Source organism: Podarcis erhardii (assembly GCF_964252035.2).
Source record: "Podarcis erhardii genome assembly, chromosome: 18".
Taxonomy (NCBI): Eukaryota; Metazoa; Chordata; class Lepidosauria; order Squamata; family Lacertidae; genus Podarcis; species Podarcis erhardii.
Window position 1 is genome coordinate 7,317,331 of NC_138516.1, and position 8,798 is coordinate 7,326,128.

Genomic DNA, 8,798 nt, shown 5'->3' on the forward strand with positions numbered 1-8,798 from the left:
CTCTTTTTCCATGGCAGTAGCCAGCAGGACTCTTTGCTGCCGAGAATTTCCCACAATGCCCCCTGCTGTAGCATCTTTCTGGGGCATTCTGGGAAATTTAAATGGTTACCAGGCCTGGCGCTGCTCTCAGCAACAGACAGGGCATTTTATTTTTTAAGTTGGGGGGGGGGGACAAAGCAAGGATAGGCTCGCCGGCGATTGTCCAGATTGTGCGTACAAACAGCATATCCTTGGCTGATTGAGGCTTGGGGCACCTGAAAATTGGACCGCCCTCCGCAGGCGTCCCTCGTGGCAGCTTGTGGTTGGGTCTGTCCTTCACCGCTTGGAACAGGGTTCAGAAGGATGGAGCCACTGCGAAGGGCATTGGGGGGACACTGGTTGGGGGAGAAAGTCGGGCGGGGCTGCACCTCCTCTCCCTCGCCCAAGGAGGAGGCGTTGCTCCTGTTTCAAAATCTGGTCCTCCCCTAAAGAGGGCACGTGTTGCGGTGAGACCTGGCAACCAAACCCTGTGTTGTGGGTGGGTTTGATTGGATAGCCACAAGACCCAATTGGTAGGTCCCTTGATGCAGGGTTTAATCAGGCCAATTGGACGCAGAATAAATGGATCAAGGGGACGTGACCCAGAGCTTCCTCTTTTGGCGTGTGCATTCGGAACATCCACCCACCTCTCCCTACTTTTAGGGCTGTGCGCTTGACCTTGCTATGCCGTCGTGTGTCGTCTGTCATTGGGACAGGGCCATGGCAGGAAATTCCCCCACTTGGCTGATTGGCTGTTGCCATTTGGGTTTCGCCTGCCGCGTAGCAAATCGTCACAACTTGTAAGGTTGCGGATAGGCTCTGGTTCAGGTGATAGGGATGGGAGAACGCTCTCGTCACCTCTATGTGAAGGGTATTCCGTTAAAGGAAACCAGGGACTCGGTGGTTTGGTCAACCCCTGAGAGGGGGTTGTGCCCGTGCCTGAGTCCAGGGGGACATTTGGGTGGCAGAGTTAGCCCGTTCCTGGCTTTCCACTTATCCAGGTGTTCACCCTTGGCTGACCTATGATAGAGCTCTGGGTCAGCGATACCTGCAAGGATGCAGGGAGCTAGTCGAACCAGAGCCTATGCAACCAGTCACTTACTGTAATCAATAAAGTTGTGGCCTAAATTCTACCAAAAAACCAAACCAAAATTTGAGTCTTCTCTGAATTTATTTAAGGGGGAGGTTTAAAGGTCTGAACACACAACTGGACAAACCTCTGTCCAGCCAGCCTCCCCAGTTGCTGTCGTGTCCAACCGCCCCTTCCTCGTCCGTTTTTTTTAAGTCATATTGACTCAAGTTTGCTCCAGTGTTTAGCTGCTTGTTCTTGTACATAATAGCAGTTGTGCTAGTCGGTGTGTTGGTTTTAAGAGTGCTTTTATCCTGGTCCCTCTTTTTTTATTATTGTGGTTTCAAAACGAAGCGTCGGTGAGTGATGTGGTTATAACTTATAAACGTTGCCTTGGAAGAGGCACCAGTAAGACGGGGGAGGGTGGGGGAGAGTTGATTTTCTGCTCTTAATTTCTCTCTCTTTTTATACTTTAAATGTGTGACTCTTTGGTCAGTGAAGTGTCTTTTTAATAAAACCTGTGAACCGGTTGTGTTGTGATTCCTTGCCGTGCAAGGCTGTGGGTTTGCCCTGTGGGCGGTGATGGAGCGGGACTCCCTCAGGAGGTGGTTGACGGAGGTTTCTTGGAGGTTTTGCCCAATTCTGGCTGCGACCAAATGTGGCGTTGAGCCCAAGTTCCCTGGCTCCGCTGCTGTTGAAGGAACCGCCGCCAGTGGACAGCGGATGGTCAGGGGCAGCGCTGCCTGGACTGCTAGTGGCGCAACAAAAACATGGGCCATCTCGAAGACCTCTGGCCCGCAGAGGCTGAGGAATAAGCCCCGCTTATGCTCCTCTGACCCTTCCGTCAGCTCGTTTGCTTGGAGGAAGCAGGTGAACCGAGCGAGAGATGAGTCCCATGATTCAAAGGCTGGGGCTAATCGCAATAGAGTCAGGAGTGAAGCCATGGTTCCAGTGCCGACATGGTGGGCGATGGATGGAACACAGTGCTCTAGCCAGTGTTAATGGAAAAATCCGAGGGCTCCCTTGGACAAAAACAAAGACACCAACCAGGATTACTTGGAGCAAAACAGCAGCCTGTAGGCTTGGCCTTTATTGATCTGTTGCAACAGGGTGCTCCTCTCACCCACAGGAGAGAGGAGGGATCCAGAAAAATGGTGTGCAAGGCCTTATAAAGACTTTTGAAATTGCCACCCTGTAGATCAAGACCACCCCCAGAAACATCATACATACATCACAGAAGGGGTGTAACCTAAGACCACCCCTCAGATACATCACACCTACATCACAGAAAAGGTGGTCTACAACAGAAATTTGAATGTTGTTTTTCTCCTGTTGTTGTTTATCTCCTGTCTGGCAGGTTACTTGATTGAATTGCCTGGGGAGCCTGGCCAGTCTTTTGTACTGATAAATACTTAGTTCCTGGGCCAGGTCACAGGCTCACACACTATTCAAACACAGACATACCCTTAAGACAGGATTTGTGAAGGAAAGGACAATGGGGAGGTTTCCCACTTTGACCTTGCAGAGAAAACATTTGCTCAGTTTAGGAATCAAAATGGCTTCAGGTCGGTCTTCCAGTGCTGATCTATGTACGTGCGGTTATGAACATTACCATATATCTAAGACCTCCAAATTCCTATCAGAATGGTCAGCTCTCAACTGGGTTCTGTTCAGTGATTTCGCTCGGTGTTTCAGCTCAGTGAGTGTCCGAATCTGGCTGTGCCCTGATGTCCATTGATCCCATCGTCGTCGCCAGTATTAAGTAGTGGGTTGAGAAAGCAGATGACACAGAGATTTCTCCAAGTGGTTCTTTATAGTAAGCTGAACTGAACTGAACAGCTCAGCCGGCCTGTTTTTATAGGCAGCCGGCTGTCAACATTGTAACAACACCACCCCAGGGTTTCCTGCCTAAATTAACTGACCTGAGTGAAAACTATACAGTGGTGCCTCGCAAGACGAAATTAATCCGTTCCGCGAGTCTCTTCGTCTTGCGGTTTTTTCATCTTGCGAAGCACGGCTATTAGCGGCTTAGCGGCTATTAACGGCTTAGCGGCTTTAAGAAAAAGGAAACAAACTCGCAAGAACTCGCAAGACATTTCGTTTTGCGAAGCAAGACCATAGGGAAATTCGTCTTGTGGAACGACTCAAAAAACGGAAAACTCTTTCGTCTAGTGAGTTTTTCGTCTTGCGGGGCATTCGTCTTGCGGGGCACCACTGTATACTGTACACAATACCCCTAGTGGCCAGGGTGAGAACTTCAGTACATAACACATCTGACCTGGATGCTTTAGTTACGATTCCTGCATTGCAGCCGGGTTGGACTGGATGATCCCCAGGTGCCCCTTCCAACTCTTCTAGGATTCTATGAAACTGAAAAAATTCTTTACTTTAGCTCGGATCTGTATAATCAGTTAAAGTGACACACACACACCAAAATTCCTTCAAGTTGGGGGTGGGAATGGGGAGTCCAGAAACTGTTTTAAAAACAACAGCTAAAAACGGCACGTCTAGAAGAAGTTATTTTCGGATTCAAGGCAGCGGTGGGAAAACTCCCCAGCTGCGCTTTTAACTGAGTTTGTTTGCTAGGGAGGAATACAAAACACGAAGCTGATAAAAAGCAGATAAAGACCCTTTTGAGTTGCTGGGAAATGTCGTCCTGGCCTCCTCTCATCTCTCAAAGTCTACATTGGAATCTCCTCAAAGGAGATTGGGTTTTATGTCTTAGGAGGAAACCACTGGACTTTTCTACTTTTGGGGCTGAGCGATGCAAAGCCAATCACTATTGGCCATTGGCCTATGGAGGTAATGTATAGAGTCCTTAAGTGGGTTCCCTGTCAGTAGGAGGAAATAACAGAGGCCAACCAGAGAATATTGAGAAGCAAAGCAGCTAGTAAGCCTGATCTTTAGTCAAGAAACTGTTGCAACAGGGTCCGCACTCACCACGCGTAGGAGGGAGGAGAACCCCAAACAATGGGGAGCAAGCCCTTATAATAAAGTAGTACCTTGGGCTACATACGCTTCAGGTTACAGACTCCACTAACCCAGAAGTAGTACCTCAGGTTAAGAACAGTAATCATGCGGCGGCAGTGGGAGGCCCCATTAGCTAAAGTGGTGCTTCAGGTTAAGAACGGACCTCCAGAACAAAATAAGTACTTAACCCGAGGTACCACTGTAAAGGTAAAGGGACCCCTGACCATTAGATCCAGTTATGACCGACTCTGGGGTTGCGACGCTCATCTCGCTTTACTGGCCGAGGGAGCCGGCGTACAGCTTTCTGGGTCATGTGGCCAGCAGGACTAAGCTGCTTCTGGCGAACCAGAGCAGTGCATGGAAACGCCGTTTACCTTCCCGCCGGAGCGGTACCTATTTATCTACTTGCACTTTGACGTGCTTTCGAACTGCTAGGTTGGCAGGAGCAGCGACCGAGCAACGGGAGCCGACCTTCTGATCAGCAAGTCCTAGGCTCTGTGGTTTAACCCACAGCGCCATCCATGTCCCCAAGCCCTTGTAATAGACACTTGAAATTGCCCACCTTGTAGCCCAAGACCACCACACCAAAGCATCATACATACATCGCAGAAGGAGGCGGTCTGCAGCAGAAATCCTACCTGCCAGGATGCCTGATAATGGTCACTGGGCAGGCTGGCGATTCTTTTGTGATGGCTAATACTTTATTTCCTGAATCCAGGTCATAGCCTCACCCTGTCCATCCACAATTATGCCCTTAAGACAGGATTTGCAAGCGAAAAGACAATGGGGAGGCTTTTCCCCTTTGCCTCCCTGACTGCAGAGGGATATCTGAGGTCATTGGGAGAGAGAAACCGCCTTCTTGATCCACTCTTGGTCTCGTCCACTCCATCCACCAGAGCTTGTCTCCGCATGCAGGAGAAGCCACGAACTCACGGAGGGTTTGAGACCCATCTGCTCTGGTCAGACCTCACCTGGAGTACTGTGTCCAGTTCTGGGCACCACAGTTCAAGAAGGACACGGACAAACTGGAACGGGTCCAGAGGAGGGCAACCAAAATGGTCAAAGGCCTGGAAACGATGCCTTATGAGGAACGGCTAAGGGAGCTGGGCATGTTTAGCCTGGAGAAGAGGAGGTTAAGGGGTGATATGATAGCCATGTTCAAATATATAAAAGGATGTCACATAGAGGAGGGAGAAAGGTTGTTTTCTGCTGCTCCAGAGAAGCGGACACGGGGGAATGGTTCCAAACTACAAGAAAGAAGATTCCACCTAAACATTAGGAAGAACTTCCTGACAGTAAGAGCTGTTCGACAGTAGAATTTGCTGCCCAGGAGTGTGGTGGAGTCTCCTTCTTTGGAGGTCTTTAAGCAGAGGCTTGACAACCATATGTCAGGAGTGCTCTGATGGTGTTTCCTGCTTGGCAGGGGGTTGGACTCGATGGCCCTTGTGGTCTTTTCCAACTCTAGGATTCTATGATTCTATGAGTCCATCGGCTCCCCTCATCTAGTTTAGCCAGCCAGGTGAAGCCATTTCCTGGGTGTTTTGCCCCTGACACACGCTAGCAGCTTCTAGGAGCCGCAGGTGAGAGCTGGGTGCAGGGCGGGGGATGAAAGGAGGGCAAACTACCCCGGAAGGAGAATGTGTCCCCCTCTCTTAACAAATAATAAATAAGCCTACTGCCCGTGAACTGGACACAGCAGCCACGAAAATAAAAGATGCCTGCTTCTTGGGAGAAAAGCAATGACAAACCTGGACAGCATCTTAAAAAGCAGAGACATCACCTTGCCAACGAAGGTACGCATAGTAAAAGCTATGGTTTTCCCAGTAGTGATGTGTGGAAATGAGAGCTGGACCATCAAGAAGGCTGATCGCCGAAGAATGGATGCTTTTGAATTCTGGTGCTGGAGGAGACTCTTGAGAGTCCCATGGACTGCAAGAAGATCCAACCTCTCCATTCTGAAGGAAATCAGCCCTGAGTGCTCACTGGAAGGACAGATCCTGAAGCTGAGGCTCCAATACTTTGGCCGCCTCAGGAGAAGAGAAGACTCCCTGGAAAAGACCCTGATGTTGGGAAAGATGGAGGGCACAAGGAGAAGGGGACGATGTAGGACGAGATGGTGGGACAGTGTTCTCGAAGCTACCAGCATGAGTTTGACCAAACTGCGGGAGGCAGTGGAAGACAGGAGTGCCTGGCGTGCTCTGGTCCGTGGGGTCACGAAGAGTCGGACACGACTATAACAAATAAACAACAGCAACAACAATGGTCATGGAAGAAGCCCACTACCACTGCTTAACAGTTAACTCCTTAGAGCAGGGGTCAGCAAACTTTTTCAACCGTGGGCCAGTTCACCTTCCCTCAGACCATGTGGTGGGCCGGACTATCTTTTGAAAAAAGAAGAACAAATTGTTGTGTTGTTTTAAAGAATTGCTAAAGGAACTCTGCTATACAGTATCTGGAAACTGTCAATTAAAAGATGTTAGAGCTCCTCCTGGTGGCATTGAGAATGGACATCTCTGTCGAGGGTATCCATTTTGCAAAATACTGTTGATGTTCAGCTTTAAGCCCAGAGAGACTGCAGCCATATACAGTGGTACCTTGGTTCTCAGACTTAATCCATTCTGGTGGTCTGTTCCAAAACCAAAGTGTTCCAAAACCAAGGCGTGCTTTCCCATAGAGAGTAATGCAAAATGGATTAATCCGTTCCCTACTTTGAAAAACAACCCCTAAAAGAGCAATTGAACATGAATTTTACTATCTAACGAGACCACTGATCCATAAAATGAAAGCAATAAACAATGTCCTGCAGTCACACAATCAATCAATCAGTAGTTGACCTGGTTTCCGCACAGTCACAAAAACAAAAAGAAAAGCCGCAAAAACGAAAACGCAAAATAAATAGCAAAAACAGATAGACCTCAGTGTAACACTCAAAATGGAAGTGTGGCACTCAAAACGGAAGCGTAAAAGCGTAACACTCAAAACAGAAGAGTAACACTCAAAACGGAGCATGATCGGCTTCCGAAAAATGTTTGCAAGCTGGAACACTTACCGTATTTTTCGCTCTATAAGACGCACCAGACCATAAGACGCACCTAGTTTTTGGAGGAGGAAAACAAGAAAAAAAATATTCTGAATCTCAGAAGCCAGAACAGCAAGAGGGATCGCTGCGCAGTGAAAGCAGCAATCCCTCTTGCTGTTCTGGCTTCTGGGATAGCTGCGCAGCCTGCATTCGCTTCATAAGACGCACACACATTTCCCCTTACTTTTTAGGAGGGGAAAAGTGAGTCTTATAGAGCAAAAAATACGGTAATTCCAGGTTTGCAGTGTTTGGGTTCCAAGTTGTTTGAGCACCAAGGCATTTGAGAACCAAGGAACCACTGTATACCATGTATCTTTGCTGCCCTCTTGCAAAATGGTCAGGGCCAGCTACGTTGGCAGTGTGCCCCCTTCTGCTTAGACAGCCGCCTGGCATTGCACCAATCCGTAGGTTGCAAAGTCCAAAGCTCCTAAGTGCTTTTAAGTGGTGTGTGTGAATTAGCACCACCACTTATTATCGTAACTGCTCGCTTCTTATTTCTGGCTTGCAGGCTGTGATTAATCATGCTGTTATAAGAAAAACTGCTCCCTTTCCCTTATGGGGTATTCCAGAGCCTGTAGTGTACAGTGGCACCTCTGGTTACATACTTAATTCATTCCAGAGGTCTGTTCTTAACCTGAAACTGTTCTTAACCTGAAGCACCAATTTAGCTATTGGTGCTTCCTGCCGCCGCCGCACGATTTCTGTTCTTATCCTGAAGCAAAGTGCTTAACCTGAAGCACTATTTCTGGGTTAGCGGAGTCTGTAACCTGAAGCGTATGTAACCTGAACCGTATGTAACCCGAGGTACAATAAAGCGGCTCCCTCGGCCAATAAAGCGAGATGAGTGCCGCAACCCCAGAGTCAGCCACCACTGGACCTAATGGTCAGGGGCCCCTTTATCTTTATGTATGTGTCACGGAAACACACACATGTAAGTGTGGCAGTACCTACCCTTTGGAACTCCCTGCCTCATTAAGCAGGCACCTTCCATTTTGGCTCTTTTCAGCACCTGCCCAAACCGTTCCTGTTTAGGCAAGCCTATTAACTCAGATGCTTAGAATCACAGAGTTGGAAGGGACCCCCGAGGGCATAGCTGTCAACTTACAGATTTGAAAATAAGGGGCCAGCAGCCTCGAAAATAAGGGATCAGCAGCCAAAATAAGGGATTTTCAGGACACAGGTATGTTCAGCTTCTGAGCCCCTCCGAGCCAAAGGCAGAAAGCCCAGCCAGCAGCCAAACGAAGCCTCAAACGATGGTTCCCACAGCACAGCAACCCGGCAAAGGGGACGCAGCAAGGAAAACCACAGTCATCTCTCTGCTGGGAAGCGCTGAGCAAAGGCGAGTCCCCAGGCAAGGCGGCCGATTTGATTGGCACAAGGCATGCAAGCTCCACCCCCCAGTCGTTCTTAGACTCCTTATTGGGTGAGCAATGCAGCCAAGCAACACAGTTGGAGCCTCCCTCCTCCCTGGCCGGCAGGGAGGGAGGGAGGGAGGGAGAGGAGCTGCGTCCTTTGAAACCCGGGAAATTTAAGGGACGTCATCAATAAGGGACAGCAGCGGGACACGGCGCCGGGATAAGGGACTTTCCCGCCAGATAAGGGACGCTTGACAGCTATGCCCAAGGGTCAACCAGCCCAACCCGCCGCAATGCAGGAATCTCA